Source organism: Panthera leo, chromosome F3 (assembly GCF_018350215.1).
Source record: "Panthera leo isolate Ple1 chromosome F3, P.leo_Ple1_pat1.1, whole genome shotgun sequence".
Lineage (NCBI taxonomy): Eukaryota > Metazoa > Chordata > Mammalia > Carnivora > Felidae > Panthera > Panthera leo.
The window spans coordinates 62806698-62827120 of record NC_056696.1 but is presented as its reverse complement, the minus strand read 5'-3'; the positions used below and the strand labels follow the sequence as shown (position 1 = coordinate 62827120).

General features: G+C 44.9%; 1 long non-coding RNA gene across 4 annotated transcripts; it reads left to right on the top strand.

The window, feature by feature from the left end:
• Nucleotides 1–36: 36 nt before the first annotated feature.
• LOC122212140 lies at nt 37–14774 on the top strand. 4 transcript variants are annotated; one of them, XR_006199028.1, is made up of 6 exons: nt 37–59; nt 188–340; nt 7637–7714; nt 7931–8024; nt 11541–11685; nt 13962–14774. It is a non-coding gene; the product is annotated as an uncharacterized LOC122212140 (long non-coding RNA). The 4 variants fall into 4 exon arrangements; XR_006199030.1 differs by lacking the exon at nt 37–59 and having other exon boundaries at nt 66–340; nt 13962–14075; nt 14381–14774; XR_006199029.1 differs by lacking the exon at nt 37–59 and having other exon boundaries at nt 66–340; nt 13962–14075; nt 14192–14774.
• Nucleotides 14775–20423: the final 5649 nt, after the last annotated feature.

Below are 20423 nucleotides of genomic sequence, written 5' to 3'. Positions count from 1 at the left end.
TTCAGCCTGTGAGTGGCCCTAGTGTGACTCACAGAAGTGAGAGCAAGTTTGAGCACACGGTAAACTCGGTGATGTTCGTGGGTGGGCTGCAAGGCCGAAGCTGAGCTCCCCAGGACGGGGCTGCGGCCTTGAATATCACCCTAAATCACCTGTTTTCTCCTTCTCCGGCTGCTGGCGTTCCTTCCAGGGAGCACGCCGCTACCTTTGGCTGCGACCCTTGCCCATTTCCGGCTGGAGCTGCCCATCACTGTGCTACGCTAAGCTCATAACAGGTGCTCAGAAAGGGTTCAGATGCTGAATGAAGCCAGGTTGGTCCAGATGTAATGGAGCCGTGGAAAAGGTAGGACTTCCACAGGTCAAATGGCATGAAAATCAGAAGACATTAGTGGGAATAGAAGGCAACTGAATGCAATGTGGGGAGACAGCCCAGCCCCTGGTTAAGGCTCGCGGACATTGATGAACAAAGGCCACTGTTAACATCTTCCAGCATTATGCTTTTTGGAAGGAGCTGGTGCAGGTGGGAGAGATATCTGGGTGTGCGAAATCGTTCAGGAATAGTTCTCCAGGTACAAGAAAGGAGTATAGCAGGCTTGGTTTGAATATCTTTGGGTCCTTTGAAGTTCCTGTCCTGGAGGACAGCAGTGATGTGTCCCCATGAAGAAAGACCAAGAAAAGTCTATCCATCCGGAGACACTGAGCCCTCTTTAGTCTGCTGGTATTGATGAGAAAACCCTTTTATTTTCTCTTTCTTGCTTTCTCTGCCTTCCTTCCTTCCTTTTTTCTCTTCGTTCCTTCCTTTTCTTTCTTTCCTTCTCTTTCTTTCTTTCTTTCTTTCTCTGCCTTTCTTCCTTTTTTTCTTCTTTCCTTCCTTTTTTTTCCTTCCTTTTCATTCTTTCCTTCCTTTTTTGTCTTCTTTCCTTCCTTTTCATTCTTTCCTTTCTTTTTTTCTTTCTTTCCTCCCTTTTCTTTCTTTCTTTTTTTCTTTCTTTGCCTTCCTTCCTTTTTTCTTTCCTTCCTTTTCTTTCTTTCCTTCTCTTTCTTTCTCTTTCTTTCTGAGCCTTTTCTGCCTTGATCAGCTGATATTCTTGGGAAGGGGGACTTCGGTCATCTGAGAGTCAGATTTAGCTTTAAGAGTAATTTCTATGGCCTTACCCCCGCCCAGCTTTAAGATATAATTGACATATAGCATTGTGTAAATTTAGGGTGTATAATGCATTGATTTGCTATCTTTCTACATTGCAGAATGATTCCCACTGTACCATAAGCAAACACCTTCATCTTGCCACCTAATTACCGTTTGTTTTTTGTGGTGAGAACATTTAAGATCCACTCTCTTAGCAACTTTCAAGTATGTAATACAGTAGAACTATCACCACTATGTACATTAAATTCCCCAGAACTTAACCTATAACTGGAAGTTTGTACCCTCTGAACAACATCTCCCTGTTTCCTCTAAGGCCTTTATGAACAACCAACCTGTCGACATATTATTAATTAATTAATTAATTTCAGACAGAATAAGCCATGTGAGCCAATCTGTAATCCAACATTTTAAATTGGATCACATTTACTTATCTCCCACGATTACTGTGGTACAATGTCAGTTGGTATAAACTATATGTGAATTTCTTTCTGTATATAGGACTCGCCACACATCTCGAGTGTGTATCTATGAAAATAAGGGGCGCCTGGGTGGCTCAGTTGGTTAAGCATCCACCTCTTGATTTCAGCTCAGGTCATGATCTTACAGTTCGTGGGTTTGAGTCCTGTGTCCGGCTCTGCACTGAGAGTGTGGAACCTGCTTGGGATTCTCTCTCTCTCCCTCTCTCTCTCCCTCTTTCTCTGCCCCTCCCCGACTTGCTCTGTCTCTGTCTCCCTCAAAATAAATAAATAAACTTTAAAAAAAAAAAAAAGAACTATGTGCTCATGAGTCATCCTTACTTCTCTTAATCCCTTCTTAAGCAGACGATTATTTCATCTTGCTGCTATGCTTAAGCAGTCCACCTACTCGTGGAAAACTGTCATACATTAAGCTTCCTTGTAGCAGATTTTTGTTCTTCCTTGGAAATCACACTGCTCTGCTGTTGGTGTAATGGAGTGACATTCATCAAGAAACTTGTTATCAGAGAGTTATGCTTTCAAATCCCCATTTTTTTTCTTATGTGGTGTAGGGCCATATGCTATTGAATTTCCTGAGAATTATGACAGGTGAGGAGAGAATTTTTCCTTGGGGAAAGAGGAAACCGGTTACCAAGCTTGATGGGAAGATATTTTTTGACAAAAAGGAGAGGAAATAAGTTAGTGTGTGCTTAAAATCATCATCATCACTGGGGCTTTCTTGCCTTTTTTGTTTGTTTGTTTGTTTGTTTGTTTTCAAAACCCAGTTGCCCTCATGCTCACTCATCATAAGGGAAATACAAATTAAATCCTTACTGAGGTGACACCTCTTGTCTATCATATCGATGAAAACCAAAACTTTGAAAACATGCTGGGGTGAGATATGATAATATCTCCTACATTGCTGATTGGAATAAAACATGGTTACAATGGGGAGCCTGGGTGGCTCAGACAGGTAAGTGTCCAACTTCGGCTCAGGTCATGATCTCATGGTTCACGGGTTCAGCCCTGCATCAGGCTCTGTGCTGATGGCTCAGAGCCTGGAGCCTGCTTTAGATTCTGTGTCTCCCTCTCTCTCTCTGCCCCTCCCCTGTCTCCTCCTGCTCTCTCCCCTCCTCTCTCAAGAATAAATAAACACACACACAAAATTTTAAGAATGGTTACAACTCCAGTGGAAGAGAATCTGGCAATACCTAGGGAAGTTACATATGCACTTGCCCCCTGGTTGGATCTTCTCACATCCATTTTGTAGTACCTAATGAAATAAATAATTCAGGCAAAGGTAGTCAATGGGTGAGCATTTTAGGCAAAAGTTTGATAATGACATTTACAAGGGAGAAATCAAGCTGTCACCACCTGAACCCCTTGGTCAGTCTTAGCATAACTAAGAGCGGGACACTAGACATTGAATGGCCATGAACTTGAGGCATCAGGAAGCATGCAGCACCACTAGTGACACGTACTTTCAAAAAATGTTGACCTTGCAGTAAATCAAGCCCTTAGAACGAAATTCTATTTATGAGCCCATAATGAAGACGCAGACAGATAAAATCCAGTATGTGGGACATTCGGCAGGAACAACTAACATTGTTTCTTCATAGGTTAATGTCATAAAAATGGAGTCAGCGAGTGGGGTGGGGACAGCTCTAGGTTAAAGGAGGCTGCTGAGGCATACAACCAAGGTAGCATGAGGATCTTGTTTAGATCCTGGTTTGAAAAAAAAAAAAAAACAAACACAAAGAAGTTTCCTGCCATTGGGGCAATTTAAATATTGACGGGATGGTAGATGATACCAAGGAAATTGTTGATTTTGTTAGGTGTGGTGATGGCATTGTGCTTATGTGAGTAAACATCCTTAGCTGGGTGATGGTAAGGTTCATTATATTAATGGCTCTGATTCTGCATGTGTTGAAATTTTTTATGATAAAAAGTTTTCCATTCTCATGTTATTCTGATCCACGTCACCTTTGAGAATAGCTGCGCATTACACAACAAAGTCCTTAATTTCTTTTTTTGAATTAACTTAGCGAGATGAGGGGAGAGGAGGGGCAGAGAGAGGGAGGGAGAGAATCCCAAGCAGGCTCCACACTGCCAGCATGGAGCCCAATGCAGGGCTCAAACTCAAGAACCAGGAGATCATGACCTGAGCCACTGAGCCACCCAGGTGCCCCAACATCTTTAATTTCTTACATGGACTCCCCTTCCTTTCATCAATGACAATCAAAGCCTATTGTCAAGTTTTGTGGAACATGACTCTAACCCTCTAGCCACAGGTGATTGGACCAACGGTAGGCTTCTGATCCAATATGCACTAGTCCAAGACCCTAACCAAGGAATTTGGAGGAAATTAAGAAATGAGAGGGAGGTACAGGAGATGGAGAGTGAGGATAAGAATGGAAACGAGTTCTCTAGGAATAGCTATAAATGGGTACTTTTTTTTTTTTTTTTTTTTTTTTTTTTTGCTGTGGACCCAGCAGACAGGAGAAGAGAGAGAATTGGTCCACAAAATGAAGAAAGAAGTAGACTCATGGAGAGAAGCCGAATCAAGAGACAGTCCTACCAAGACAACTTACTGAATGGGACAATATGTTTGCAAACCATATATCTAATAAGGAGTTAATATCCAAATATATAAAGAATTCATACAACTCAATAGCAAAAAACCCAACCAATCCTATTTCAAAATGGGAAAAGGACCTAAATAGGCAATTTTTTTCTTTTTAAAAAAATTTTTTTTAATTTAATTTTTAATTTTTTCAAATTTACATCCAAATTAGTTATCATAGAGTGCAACAATGATATCAGGAGTAGATTCCTTAGTGTCCCTTACCCATTTAGCCCATCCCCCCCTCCCATAACCCGTCCAGTAACCCTCAGTTTGTGCTCCTGAGTTTTTATGAGTTTCTTCTGTTTGGTCCCCCTCCCTGTTTTTATATTATTTCTGTTTCCTTTCCCTTCTGTTCGTCTGTTTGTATCTTAAATTCCTCATATGAGTGAAGTCATATGATATTTGTCTTTCTCTGACTGACTAATTTCACTTAGCATAATACCCTCCAGTTCCATACATGTAGTTGCAAATGGCAAGATTTCTTTCTTTTTGATTGCCGAGTAATACTCCATTGTATATATATACCACATATTCTTTATACATTTCCTCCATCGATGGACATTTGGGCTCTTTCCATACTTTGGCTATTGTCGACAGTGCTGCTATAAACATGGGGGTGCATGTGCCCCTTCGAAACAGCACACCTGTATCCCGTTGATAAATGCCTAGTAGTGCAGTTGCTGGGTCATAGGGTAGTTCTATTTTCAGTTTTTTGAGGAAACTCCATACTGTTTTCCAGAGCAACTGCACCAGCTTGCATTCACAAACATTTTTTTTTCCAAAAGATATATACAAATGGCCAACAGGTGCATGAAAAGGTGCTCATCATCACTAACCATTGGAGAAATGTTAATCAAAACCACAGGGTATCACCTCACACCTGTTAGAAGTGCCATCATCAAAGAGACAAGAGATAACAGATCTGGTGAGCCTGTGGAGGAAAAGGAATCCTTGTGCACTACTGGTGGGGATATAAATTGCTACAACCACTAAGGAAAGCAGTGTGGAGGTTCTCCAGAAAATTAAAAATAGAACTACCACATGATCCAGCAATTCTACTTCAGGATATATATCTGAAGGAGATGAAATCAGTATATTGAAAAGACATCTGCGTCCCCATGTTCATTGCAGCATTATTTACAGTAGCCAAGACGCGAAAAGAACATCAGCGTCCATCAACAGATGAATGGATGCAGGTGATGTGGTATATATACACAGTGGAATATTAGTCAGCCATAAAAAAGAAGTAACTCCGGGGCGCCTGGGTGGCTCAGTCAGTTAAGGGTCCGACTTCGGCTCAGGTCATGATCTTGTGGTCTGTGAGTTCGAGCCCCGCGTCGGGCTCTGTGCTGACAGCTCAGAGCCTGGAGCCTGTTTCAGATTCTGTTTCTCCCTCTCTCTGACCCTCCCCCGTTCATGCTCTGTCTCTCTCTGTCTCAAAAATAAATAAACGTTAAAAAAAAAATTAAAAAAAAAAAAAAGTAACTCTTCTAATTTGCAACAACATGGATGGAGCTTGAGGGCACTATGCTAAGTGAAATGAGTCAGGCAGAGAAAGTCCAATATTGTATGATCTCACTCATATATGGAACCTCAGGGGGAAAAAAACCTCACAGAAAAAGAGATCAGATTGGTGGTTACCAAAAGTAAGGGGTGGGCAAATCACATGAAGGGGGGTACAAAATTCCAGTTACAAGATAAGTGGGTACTGGGGGTGTGATATACAACATGGTGACCATCGCTAACATTGCTGTGCAGTACATAGGAGAGTTGTTAGGACACTAAATCCTAAAGGTTCTCATCACAAGGAAAAGACATTTTTTTCTTTTCCTCTGTGTGTGTGTGTGTGTGTGTGTGTCTATGGGATGATGGATATTAACTAGGCTTGTGGCAGCAATCCTTTTACAACATATGTAAGTCAAGTCCTTATGCTGTCCACCTTAAACTTACACCATGCTGCATGTCAATTATATCTCAACAAAACAGTTATATCTCAAAAAAAAAAAAAAAAAAAAAAGAAAAGAAAAAAAGAAGAAGAGAAAGACAGTCCTACTTAGGTTCTCTGTGGATTTTTGTTTTCCAGATCCAGTGATTTCTTAGGTCTTGCTACACTCTTGTTTTAGGGCTTCTTGTCATTTTTTTAAAAAGTTTTTACTTAAATTACAGTTAGTTAACATACCTTTGGCAACCATCCTGGGACTGTAGGAGCCAGACTGGCTGCTAAGAAGGGCAAAGTAGGGGCGCCTGGGTTGCTCCATCGGTTGGGCAACCGACTTCGGCTCAGTTGATGATCTCACGGTTCGTGAGTTCGAGCCCCGTGGCAGGCTCTGTGCTGACAGCTCGGAGCCTGAAGCCCACTTCAGATTCTGTGTCTCCCTCTCTCTCTACCCCTCCCCTGCTTACATCCTGTGTCTGTCTCTCAATAATAAATAAACGTTAAAAAAAATTTTTTTTTTTTTTAAAAAAGAAGGGCAAAGTAGACAGAGAGACAATCTGGGTCCTTGACAATGACGTTGAGCCTCTTTACCATCTGACCCAAGAACCTACCTCTCCTCTGGACTTCCAGTCAGGCTGGAGAATAAATTTCCTTCCTGTTTAAGCATTTGAATTGGGACTCATTGTTGCAGCAAAAGGGATCCTAGTAGATACACAGACGTATGGCACTGGGGTTTTTGATTAGTTTAAATACTATCTCCATTGATTTTGGAATTATAATTACTTATTCATCTGTGATTGTAATTCATTAGCTGTTGGAATGTAATCGCACCATCTACGAATAGCGTGTAAATGTTCCCACAACCATGTTGAACTCCCACTACTTTTTGATTTCCTCCAACCTTGAACTATCAGCTTCCCTGACGACCCTCTCCACAGATTAGCCCTCATTCCTCCTGATACCATTCTTTAAATAAGTTTTTAAAAGCAATGTTATAACTATTGATTATTGAAAAGAACAGCTAGGTGTTAAATTAGCATGAGTGTACCTGCGACTCACTGAGCTATTTAAGAGGTAAACTTCTGAGCTATTTAAGAGGTGAATACAGACGGTACAGTTGACCTTGAACAGCATGGGTTTGAACTGCGCTCTTCCACTCATATATGTGCATATTTTTTCGTTAAAACAGCGCGTACTAGGGATGCCTGAGTGGCTCAGTCGGTTGAGCATCTGACTTCGGCTCAGGTCATGATCTCATGGTCCGTGGGTTCGAGCCCCGTGTCGGGTTCTGAGCTAACAGCTCAGAGCCTGGAGCCTGTTTCAGATTCTGTGTCTCCCCCTCTCTCTGCCCCTCCCCCACTTGTGTTCTCTCTCTTTAAAAAATAATAAGTGAATAAACATTTAAAAAAAAGTAAGTACCATAAATGTATTTTCTCTTTCCTATGATTTACTTAATAACATGTTCTTTTCTCTAGCTTACTTTATTGCAAGAATATCATGTGTAACACGTAGAAGCATACAAAACAAATGTTAATCGGCTGTCTATGTTACAGGTAAGGCTTCAGGTTGATGGTAGGCTATTAGTAATTAAGTTTGGGGGAACCAAAAGTTATATTCGGATTCTGACTGCACGGGGTGGAGGGCGGCGTCAGTACCCCCAACCCTCATATTGTTCAAGGGTTAACTGTATATTCATTTCACTGCTTTAACTATCTTATATGTTTAACTATCTTATATGCTTCACTTTATTTTACAATTGCGATATTTAGGAGCCAACAAAGTGAAAAAGAAATCCCCGAAGAGTGCAAACAAAAATCTCAAAAGGGCCTAAGAGACTCCAATCAAACATAAAAGGTAAACTTGGTGAGTATAAATTTCGGGCGAAGATATGATCAGGAAGTTTGCTCATTGTGCAAGTAAACGTTAGGCAGCTTTATTTTTTTCCATGCAACTTGGTTTAAGTGAACAGGCTTGAGTCTTCTTGGAACACCGTGAAAGAAGCAGGTTGAAACCCTCTTCCTGCAACAAGGCTTGGTTGCTGGGCTAATTTGCAATAAAGAGGATCATCCTCTTCAATGTAAAGGCCAGTGAGTAGGGTGAGAAAAGGTTAGGAAATCTACCTCATTCTCCACAGGAGAAACCTGGGTTTACTTCCTGAGGGAACCGGATGCCCTAAGTCGATTCGTTTTTTATCGCCACTGTAACAAATTACCACCAACGTAGTGCCTGAAAACAACACGAATTCATTATCTCAGTCTCCTTGGGTCAGAAGTCTGGCAGGCTTGACCGGGTCTCCGCTCAGCGTCTCACAAGGCCAAAATCAAGACGTCAGCCTGTGTTCCTTCTTGGAGGCTCTGGGAGGGGAGTCCATGTGCCCCCTCATTTAGACTGCTGTGGAGTTCAGCTTCACGCAGTTGTGGGAATGGCAACCCAGTCTCTTATTGGCTGTCTGTTGAGGACTAGTCTCAGATTCTAGAGCCTTCCCCTAGATCTTGGCTTGTGACTTCTTTCCTCCATCCTCAAAATCAGCATTGGAGGGTCAAGTCTTTCCCACACCTCAAACCTCTCTTCTGCCTCCCCCCTCTGCTACCGATCTCTAACCACCAACTGTGTTCTTCTACTTTTGTGAGCTCCTGGGATTACATTGGACCCCTGCAAACAATCCAGGATACCCTCCTTCCTTCAAGGTCAACTGATCAGCGGTCAGTTTTCATTCCGTCTGCAAAGTTCTTTTTGTCAAGGAACTTAACATAGACACAGGATCCAGGACTTCGGGGGGTTGTTATTCAGTTTTCACATCAGGGACATGACCGAAGGAAGAACCAGAGTCGAAAGAAGATACCAAGGCAAATGTCTGGGACCACGAGAAGAGAAAACAAAATTTTGGTGGTTAAGTGGTCAGCCCGAGGAAATGGCAGCTATCTGCCTTGCTGCCTGGGTGTGTGGCAGGGTCTTGTCTTCTCTGTCACCTTTTTAGCTGAGTTTGCTGGCCCTCGGTAGAAGCCCAGCCCCTGAGATAGGGAGCAGGGATGCACCCCCTGAGAGATCTCAGCGGGAAGGCGATTGTACTTATTGGCCACTGTCAGCGGCGGCCACATCCCGACTGCGAATAATGGCTTCTTGTCTGACATTTCTCAGGGCTCCAGGGTGAGAGGGAGGGTAGCAAGCGACGGTCTTGTACAAGTTTACTTTCTGGGCTTCCAGGAAACATCACTTCACAACCTGAATCCCTCCTGCAGGGCACAGGAGTCTGGAGGAGCTGGCACCCCGTCCCCCCCGAAGGCTCCCACAGGAGAGTGGCTTAATACCATCGCCTAGTTTCTTGGGGGTTTTTTTTCTCTCTTTTAACTTGGTGATGTTTTTATTTATTTTTTGAGACAGAAAGCACGAGCTGGGGAGGACCAGAGAGAGAGAGAGGGAGCCAGGAGCCGAACTGAAGCAGGCTCCTCGCTGACAGCACAGAGCCCGACGCAGGGCTTGACCTCACAAGCCGTGAGATCGTGACCTGAGCCGAAGTCGGATGCTTAGCTGACTGAGCCACCCAGGCGCCCCTAGTGTCTTGGGTTTCTATCTCTCGCCCTCATCAGACCAGAAAAAGAAAAACTGCAAACGTCAGCATGAGTGATACCCATAGACTACAGACCGTCCCCAAGTTGTACCCCGGGCAGCACAGCATTCCCATTGTGCCAAAGGGCCCACAGCACTTCAAAGATCTCTAGAACATTCTCTCATTTCACTCTGAGGGCCTTCAGTACAAGGGGATATAAGGGACATACATCACTGATGAAAAGTTTGGGAAGGTCCCCTCGGGCCTTGGGGACTGAATGACTCTTACTGAAAGTGGCCCCTCGGTTTCACTGACATGGCCAGTGGGTCCAAAATCTTGTTTCCTCCCTGTGGTAATCTCTTAGGGCCACCGTGACAAAGTGCCAAAAACTGGGTGGCTGAAAGCAGCAGAAATGAATTTTCTGACAGAAGTTAGAAGTCTGAAACCGAGGTATTGTGAGGCCCATGCCCCCTCGGAACCCATAAGAATCCTTCCACGTTCTTTTAGCCTCTGGTGTTTGCCAGAAATCCTTGTCATTTCTTGGCTTGTGGACACATCGCTCCAAACTCTGCTTCTGTCATCCAAGGTGTTCTCCCTGTGTGTTTTCACATGGGGTTCTATTCCCCCCCCCATCTCCTCTCATCTTCTTTAGGGACACCACATTGGCTTAAGGACCCATCTAACTCCACTATGACTTCATGTTAATTAATTACATCTGCCATGACCTTATTTCTTTTCTTTTCTTTTTTATTTTAGAGAGAGAGGGAGCGAGAAAGTGAGTGAGAGCGGGGGAGAGGGGCAGAGGGAATTCCAAGCAGGCTCCACGCTCAGCCCGACGTGGGGCTTGATCCCATGACCCTGGGATCACGACCTGAGCTGGAATCAAGAGTCAGATGCTCAACGGCTCAACCAACAGAGCCGCCCGGGTGCTCCTGCCATGAACTTATTTGTATATGAGGAAGGCCACACCCTGAGGTTCCAGGCAGGACATTTTACTCCCCTCCGCCTCTCCTTTCATCTCCTTCTTCCTCTTCTAAACCACTGGCTGGCTTAAGAAATGAGTTCCACCTAAATGCAAACTGCAGAAGTGAACCCCAAGGCCCTCAGAGAAACTCCAGAAAAGACAAGGGATTCGTCTCAGGGACCAAAACTCACCTATGGGTGGACCTTGGCTGATGGTTCAGTAACCTCAAATGACCTGTTTCTTTTTCCATTTAGTGTCTCAGGGGCTGGGATTAGAAGAGTCTCCAGAACTGTCTGGGATCGTTGCTGTGGTTCTTTTCCCTTCATTTCTAAGTCGTCTTCCTCTAGGATGGCCTAGAGAGGCCCCTGTTTGCTCTTTTCAGTTTCTAGACACTATTGCTTCCAATAGGATGGCTAAGAGGGCCTCCATTTATACTGGAATCCAGTGTCTTTGAGAAAAGGGCCCTATCTTAGAGGGCTCCTTGAAGGGAGGAGAAGAGATCATACATGCAGATGGATGCCAGTGGGCCTGGGGGGGTGGTCTGTGTCCCAGGAAGAGCCTGTCTTTACCGACTCTTCAGCCTCTGCAACCTGGACCAGACCTGCACCTGCACAGCCTTGAACCCTACGGGCGATATCTCCTGCCATCCCTGCCCAGCAGCCTCGGGCAGGCGACAGCCCTTCTAGCACCTCTAGGACCCCCGAGAAATGCTCTGAGAGGTGTGGGGAGAGCTGAGAAAGCGGTACACGCACATACACAACACAGCACACACATATACCCACCATGCACACACACGTACCCCCACATACACACATAGCACACACACCCCACAGGTGCTCCGATCTCTGCCAGTCTCCTCTTTTCTCAGGTTTCCAGGCAGTTGCAGGTTCTTACCGCCCGATGATGTGGATTCTCCTGGGAAAAGTGTGTTGATTCCTTGTGATCCCGGGTACCTAAGGAATCTGGTGCATCCAAGTCTGGTACGAAGCGTGCTCACGGACAACTGAGGTTCGGTAAGGCTCACAGAGCAGCAGACGATTGCTGCTGAAAACCACTACAGTCCTCACAGTTCCCAGGGGAGGGGTCATGCCCTCCGTGGCAGGCAGAGCAGGGGGACGCGGGGGAAAATACGGCGCTGGTCGCTGGTGCCGGAGAAAGACGAGGAGCCGCAGGCCAGAGTCTTTATTGTGGTTTCTTTCCCTGGGACGGGATAGACAAGGAAGGGACAGCGGGTGTAAGAGGGGCTGGTTTGAATCGTTTCAGCATCTCCGGGCCAGAGGGGTTTTGCCTGGCTCTCCTCTCTGACACCTGGCTCCGGGGTGATTAGTGAAATAAAGGAAGGGATTAAGGGTACTGGTTCTGGATTGACCGGTTTGCATTTGAAAAGAGGGGCGGGCTGTTTACTACCTCTAGCAATGGGCTAGTCCTGGGAGGGACAGTCCTCCAAGGTCAGCAAGGCCCTCAATGTCAAAATTTCAGAATACAGGGGTGCCCGGTGGCTCAGTCGGTTGAGCGTCTGACTTCGGCTCAGGTCATGATCTCACAGTTCGTGGTTCAAGCCCTGCATCGGGCTCTGTGCTGACAGCTCAGAGCCTGGAGCCTGCTTCGGATTCTGTGTCTCCCGTTCTCTCAGCCCCTCTCCTGCTCATGCTCTGTCTCTCTCTGTCTCTCTCTCAAAAATAAATAAACATTAAAAAAGTTTTTTTTAAATATTAGGGTACAGAAAATAAAAAGACATGCTTAATGCAGCTGTTCAGCAAATCTGTTTGATTTACTGGAGACAATGAGTGGTCAGCACGGTTACTTCTAAGAGGTTTTCTGCACAGGAGGCCATTGCCTAAATTAGTTAATCTACCCAAATGCACTACTATTGATAGAAATCTAAGGGGTTTCTCCCAAGTGTAAAATGTTATTTTGCTTGGGGACTTCAGGGCCAATGCAGCTGTCTGATTGGCTAACATAGGAGTCACTCCAGTAGCTAACCCAGCTTGCGGTGGACCCCTCCCCAGCACTTGAAATTTAGGTAGAATTACCTCAATTCCCCAAGATCATGCCCTGAGGAAAGTTCTGTAAAGTTTCTGTAAATTCCTAGGGACATACTTTTTCATGACCCCCTCTGCCTGCAAGCCCCCAACCACCACCACTGACCCCCATCCCACCTGGGGTTCCCATCCTTCTCTAGCACTGCCCCACGTGACCCCAGAAAGCAACATTGCAACAGTTTTGCCAATGCCCTTCCCTGCCCAAATCAACGCTCACTCATAAGAAAGCAGCAGTGAACAAAGTCGAATTTACTGAAGACTTTGCAGAGGAGGTGGAGGAGGAGAGGTCTACATCGAACACTCCACAGCAAGTAACAGAAATCCATTTAAATGTTCAGATTCCCCAGAGTGCCTTTTCACCCAACCCATCCCCCAGGCACTCTCTCAGCCCCCTTCCTTGTACCCAATGATATGCAAATCAATCAATCAAGCAAACAAGCAAACAGAACAGGAGAGAAAGGAGATAAGAAAACTCCGAAAAGGCTACGTTGTTGAGTTGCATATGAAATGTAGTGAGATTATATTTAATAATATTTTGAATAGTGGTTTGAGGCCCGTGTTAGGTGTTGAGCTCTGCGCTGGCATCGCAGAGCCTGTTTGGGATTCTCTCCCTCTCTCTTGCCCCTCCCCGATCGTGCTTTCTCTCTCAAAATAAACAAATAAACTTAAATATATATATATATATATATATTTTTTTCTTTAATCTTGAGAGAGAGAGAAAACAAGAGTGAGCAAGTAGGGGAGGGGCAGAGAGAGAGGGAGAGAGAGAATCCCAAGCAGGCTCCATACCACCAGCACAGAGCCCCATGTGGGGGCCCTATCCCATGGGCTGTGAGATCATGACCTGAGCTGAAATCAGGAGCCAGAAGCTTACCCGACCGAGCCACCCAGGTGCCCCCCAAAAATAATAGTTTGAGCCACCCAGGCGCCCCCCCAAAATAATAGTTTGAACAGTGCGAATTAAAGAGTATGGCATGAATGATTAAATATTCTCTAAAACTTCAATCAGTGTAAATCTCTCTAAATTGGAAAGATTCATCAACAGTTGGACAATTACAACACCAATGAACATGAATCACAAACCGTGTTCATGCTAGTGCTTCGTTGGGAGGTTCTATTAGCCAGCATATTAAAGATATCAGCCACCACATGCCATACTTTGTCACCCTGTCTTGGTCCCCTAGGGCTGCTCTAACAAAAATGCCATGGACGGGGTGGCTTAAACCATAAAAAGTTATTTCTCACAGATCCGGAGACAGGACGTCTGAGATCCAGGTGCTGGACCTTCGGTGTCTGGTGAAAGTCCACTTCCTGACTCATAGATGGCAGTCTTCTCGATGTGCCCTCACAAGACAAAAGGGGTGAGAGCCGTCTGGGGTCTCTTCTCTAAGGTGCAGTCATTATACTCCTGACCTCCTCGTGACCTAACCAACCTCCCAAAGACCCCAACCCCTGACACCATCGCGTTATCACTTAGGGTTTCAACATGTGAACTCGGGGCGAATGCAAACTTCAGTCCATTACGAAACTGTCACGATTTGAATCTGAGCTGCAATGTGGCTGCTTTGACAACAAAATGCAGTAGAAGTAACACGGTATGACTTGCAAAGCTAGGTCCTAAGAAGCCTTGCGGCTTCCAACTAGATCTCTTGGAATATTTGTGCAGGAGGTAACCAGCCACTGTGAAACCGTTCGGCTGTCCCGAGACTGTCAGACCGTGAGGCAGCCCATCTGTGTCACTTGGAGACAGATGCTCTTAGCTCCAGCTGTTCCCAACATACGAGGTGTCAGACTCACCTGCTCTCTCATTGCAACCACAGGAGGGACCCCCAGGCAAGAACTACTCGTCAACCCTCAGAACCAGGAGAAGTAAGAGTACGCTGCTGTTTTAAGCCCCTACCTCTTAAAGTGTTAGGTTACGAAGCAATAAACAATTGAAATATGATGTGAAGCTCTATGGTACACGGTGCACGGATGCCGCATCCACTATTTGCCCAAGTACTATCCTCCTCCTTTTCCTTTCTAATAGAAACCTGATTTGGGGCGCCTGGGTGGCTCAGTCGGTTGAGCGTCCAACTTCAGCTCGGGTCACGATCTCGCGGTCCGTGAGTTCGAGCCCCGCGTCGGGCTCTGGGCTGATGGCTCAGAGCCTGGAGCCTGCTTCCGATTCTGTGTCTCCCTCTCTCTCTGCCCCTCCCCCGTTCATGCTCTGTCTCTCTCTGTCTCAAAAATAAATAAATGTTAAAAAAAAAACTAAAAAAAAAAAAAGAAACCTGATTTTATTCCCGTAAGCATTATGCAAGTTCCAGGGGATGAATCATACCTGCTCTACGTCAAGGACAGTAGTATTTTTCCTTCACCGGTGATTGCTTCATAAGTTAGTTTGGGCCGTTTAGTTAAAAATATTTTATTCCCCGATAAAAGAGGAGAGAATTGTGCAAGAGCGGTCTCTGACTACCCTGGCCACATCCCTGCTGCCTGCTTCTGAATGCTCTCAGGGAAAGAGGTGCCCGGAGAGGGAGCAGACTTCTGCACTGAGGAAAGAACAAGCCCAAGGGCAAAAACTGACCCACTGAAAATGCCCCGGGGAAAACGGAAAGAGCCCAGGAGCTTGCCACTGTAGTTGAGTAACTGAATCAGTGTCAGCAGCCATCTTTACAAAACTATTCATAATAAAATACCATATATTTTTTTCTTCCTTAATCCATAATCATTCAGAGTTCCTGTTTCTTGATCTGACATCATTCTTTATGACGCATGCTTATTCCTATGATTTTATGTCAGCATTTACTAATGCATAGTTTAAAATATTTTTAAGATCTTCTAACACTTCAGTAATTTGCACTAGAGTAAAGGGATCCTGAAACACTAGCCACTGAGGGGAAGAAATGAGTAAAGATGAAATAATACGGGCATGCCCACTTGATGTGACAAAAATACTGCTAACTTGGAAGAAAGGACTCTACTAAATTCTGGAGAGAATGATGATAACAGACAAAGCAGCCTTAATACAAAATCACATGGTGAGAGTTGTGGATTTATGTCCCCTAAATGTGTATATTCCCACTTTACTTTTACTTCTGTGGGAAAATGAGTTTCAACTCATAGGACTTTTAAATTATGCAAGTCTTACCACAAATCTGTTGCATACAGATGATACCTTCAAAATCAAGATTAGCTCAGCTATGCGTTAAAAGCTCAAAAAGAGACTATAAAGAGTGCTTAATGTATGCAAAAATATTCACAGAGGAATAATCTATTCTATCGCTATGAAATAAGGCAAAATCTGTGATATTCATTAGGAATATTAAATCTCAACTCAAGAGGCAAAAAGAAGTAAAAAGTTATCACAAATATGTCAGGAGGGAAGGAAATGAATCAAAGGTTTTGTGTTTTAAGCAATAAGGGAAGTCAGGCTGCAGACGACAATTGTCACCGCTGTTTCTCGTGAGAACTGGCGGGTGGTGGGTGGAGTGAAAGGCAACCATCTTCCACTGCACAGCAGTCGGGTTTCTTTGCCTAACTCCTATCAATACTTTATATTATTACACAGCTCCAGAGTGACCCAAACAGACAGTAAAGCCCCTCAACCTGCTAATCTCTCTCTGCATCCATCCCTCCCCCCAAAGAATTAATACAATATAAAAATCTATTGAAAGAACACGGGGGCGCCCGGGTGGCTTAGTCGGTGAAGCGACCGGCTTTGGCTCAGGTCATGATCTCGCAGTTCATGAGTTCGAGCCCCGCGTCGGGCTCTGTGCTGACAGCTGGGAGCCTGGAGCCCCTTCGGATTCTGTGTCTCCCTCTCTCTCTCCACTTCCCCCATTCACGCTCTGTCTCTCTCTCTCCTTCAAAAATAAATAAACATTAAAAAAAAAAAAAAAAAACGATAGAGTGCTGGGGTGCCTGGGTGGCTCAGTCAGTTACATGTCTGACTCTTGATGTGGGCTCATGTCATGATCTCATGGCTTGTGGGATCATAGCCCCATATCAGGCTCTGCGCTGACAGCCCAGACCCTGCTTGGGATTCTCTCTTTTCTTGCCTCTCTGCCCCTCCCCTGCTCTCTCTCTCAAAATAAATAAACAAACTTAAAAAAACTTTCTCTTAAAGATACAGTATTAAAATATATAGTACTCATATTATATTAGGAGGTACTAACATAGTCAGGATTAGGACCTTAACATCATACCTGTACCGATAAAGCAGAAAGGATTTAATGGAAACTTGCTCAGGCTATAAGAACCAGAATGATAATTCATAAGCAGAATCTTAAATTTTTAGGGGAAAACTGCTTGAAATAATAACATTGCAGCTCTTAGTGCAAATTACTAATTAAGGCGGTTAGTCTGTGACACCAAGTAAAACAGTGACAGATGATGACTTGAAAGAATCTGAGTTTATACATCTCTTTTGTGAACTTTCACTATTTCAAGATCAGGAATAAAAACACAACACTTTGGGGACGCCTGGGTGGCTCAGTTGGTTAAGTGTCTGGCTCTTGACTTCAGCTCAGGTCGTGATCTCACGGTGAGCTCGAGCCCCAAGTCGGGCTCTGGGCTGACAGAGTGTGGAACCCGCTTGGGTTCTCTCTCTGCCCCTCCCCCACTTGTGCTCATGCTCTCTCTCTCAAATAAATAAACTTAAAAATAAAAAACACAACACGTTTGAATCTGGAGACAATCCTTTTTTTTTTTTTTTTTTTAAGTTTATTTATTTACTGTGAGATGGGTAGGGCAGAGAGAGAGAGAGAGAGGGACAGAGAATCCCAAGCAGGCTGTGCACTCTCAGCTCAGCTCAGAGCCCGATGCGGGACTTGATCTCACATGACGTGAGATCATGACCTGAGCCAAGATCAAGAGTCAGATGCTTCAGCGACTGCCCCACTCAGGCATCCGAGACAATTCTTAATTGCATGGAATGGTTGTGCAGTTTCTGGATTATCAATGATTTTCCTTGGTTTTGCTGGTCATCTCTTCTGTTTATGAACACTCCTGCCAGAAGGTGGAGAATAGAGCAGAGAGGTTGTAAAGTCCATATTCTGCAGGAGGCATTGTCTGTAAATGTGGCTTTTGTGGGATTCCTTGGTGCTGGGAGAGAAAGGGAAGGAAGGAAGAGAATGAAATGAATGGCCTGATCTGCCTAGTCCTCTTTTCTTCGGCCTCCTCTTTCCCAATCACCTTCGCTTCCCCATCTGCCTTTCCATTTCATCCTGCCGTGTCCTTCAGTCCTTTAGGGAAGAGTCACGGTCCAGGATTGAGGATGAGAAAAGCTGTGGGCTTCCTTGCCTAGGAGAAGGCTCCAGGGCCAGGGTCCTGCAGGGGGTGGCCGTGGGCCCGGGTCCTCCCTTCAGATGTTACAGACGCTTCTGCTTGATCTGCTCAGCAGCAAAGTAGCAAACCAGGAGGCTGGAGGTACAAAGAAAAAAGACTGGTTCCGTGGGGGAAAGCAAATATTAACGAACAGTTCATCGCCCTGGTACGCCAGGAAAGACTTCGCCCCACAGCACAGTCCTACACTTGACCCGTCCCTTGAATACAGAAAGGGACAGACTGGTGTTCCAGAGGGGTCTTAGGGCTTCCCTCGGAGCCAAGGCTCCGGATGGAAACTACACCCCCACTGTCACCCAGCCCTCCAGTGTCTGTCACGTGAGAATCCCTTGTGCAGGAAGTTCTCACCTCAACCAGCACGGAGCGGGATGAGATGAAATAAAGTCCCAGATAAAGCCTCTGACCCCAGGAGCAGACCGAACTTTTCCTTGGGAATCTTATTTGTTCTTTCGCAACCCCAACGACAGGCCGTTTACTCTCGTGGGTTCGAGCCCCGTGTCAGGCTCTGTGCTGACAGCGTGGAGCCTGGAAACTGCTTCTGATTCTGTGTCTACCTTTCTCTCTGCCCCTCCCCTGCTCGTGCTCTGTCTGTCTGCCTCTCTCAAAATAAACCTTAAATTTTTTTTTTAAATTAAAATTAAATTAAATTAAATAAAAAATATTTCCTAAGTGCCTACTATGTGCCAGACACTGTTGTAGGCACTGGAAATACAGCTGTGAACACACACCAAGCTGTCCTCATCAAACTTACATTTTAGGCAGAGAAATCTACTAATAAGAATGAAAGAAAGGAAGGAAGGAAGGAAGGAAGGAAGGAAGGAAGAAAATATATACTGTGCTAAATAAAAATGCTATAGGTAAATAGGAAAGCAATGTAAGGATAACAGGGAAATCCAGGGCTATAAGGAATTGCCGATTTGTGTTAGAGTGGCCAGGCAAGGCCTCACCGATTCAGTGACATTTGTGCAGAAACCGGAAAGAAAGGGAAACTAGCCACTCTTCACAAGCCCAGTGCAGCTCTTTCTGTCCGCGGGTCCTGTCCCCGTGGTTTCATAAAAAATCACCTTTTCGCACCAAAGACGTCTTCAAGAATTCTTCTTTCTTGGCCATTAGCTCCGGACCACCCCACCATCACCCCAAGACCTCATCACTCACAACCCTTAGCCAGTGCAACTAGCTCTTTCTGCCCGTGGGTCCTGTCCCCATGCTTTAATAAAACCACCCTTTTCTTGGCCGTCACCTCCGAGCCCCAGCACTCCAAACCACATCACCAGCACAGCTGGGTTCTTGGTGAAGGTTCTCTTCTTGATTTACAGATGAGCCCTTTTCTCATAGTGTCTTCAATGGTGGAGCATGTGGTTTGAAGTGGTGCGGTTCAGAGCTGCTGGCCAAGAAAGAATTCTTGGGACATCTTTGGTGCGGAAAGGTGGTTCTATTAAAGCACCGGGATGGGACCCATGGGCAGAAAGAGCTACCCCGGGATTGCGAGGAGTGATTGATTATATACTTGGGATCTGCAGGGAGGTAAAGGCAAGGGAAGTTTCCACAAGGGCTTTCATATGCTAAAGAAGGCTCTGAGGATCATTCAGGCCTCTGCTATTGTCAAGCCAAGGTTGTTTTTCCCTCTAGCAAGGGATTGACATTAGACACTTTCGAGTTCCAGGAAGAATGTCCTACTTTGCAGGCCTCAAGTATTTGTCAATGGGCTTCAGATTAGAAGGAAATTTAATTTTATCTACCATTTCCTCCTGCTTCTGTTTCCCACATCAGTGGAGAGCAGAGAGTAGAAACATGATTTCTGGTATCTTTTTTTATAAAGGGACTAATCCCATTATGAGAGTTCTACTCTAATGGTCTTATTACCTCCCCAACCCTCATCTCCAAATATGCTCGCATTAGGGATTAGAGTTGAGTTTCTTTTTTTTTTTTTTTTTTTAATTTTTTTTAACTTTTATTTATTTATTTTTTTGAGACAGAGAGAGACAGAGCATGAACGGGAGAGGGTCAGAGAGAGAGAGGGAGACACAGAATCTGAAACAGGCTCCAGGCTCTGAGCTGTCGGCACAGAGCCCGACGCGGGGCTCGAACTCACGGACCGCGAGATCATGACCTGAGCCGAAGTCGGCCGCTCAACCGACTGAGCCACCCAGGCGCCCCTAGAGTTGAGTTTCAACATAAGAATTCTTTTGGGGGGGGAGGTCACACAAATATTCAATCTATACATAGCACATTGCAAAGAGATACTGTTCATAAGAGAAGAAAGAATGGGTTGGAGAGGGGCAGTGGATTCTCTTCAGTTACAGGCTAGAATTCCAAGTGATTCTCTGGTGTTTCCCAACCTCATGGAAAGAAGAGAATCTAAGCAGAAAGACAACAGGAGT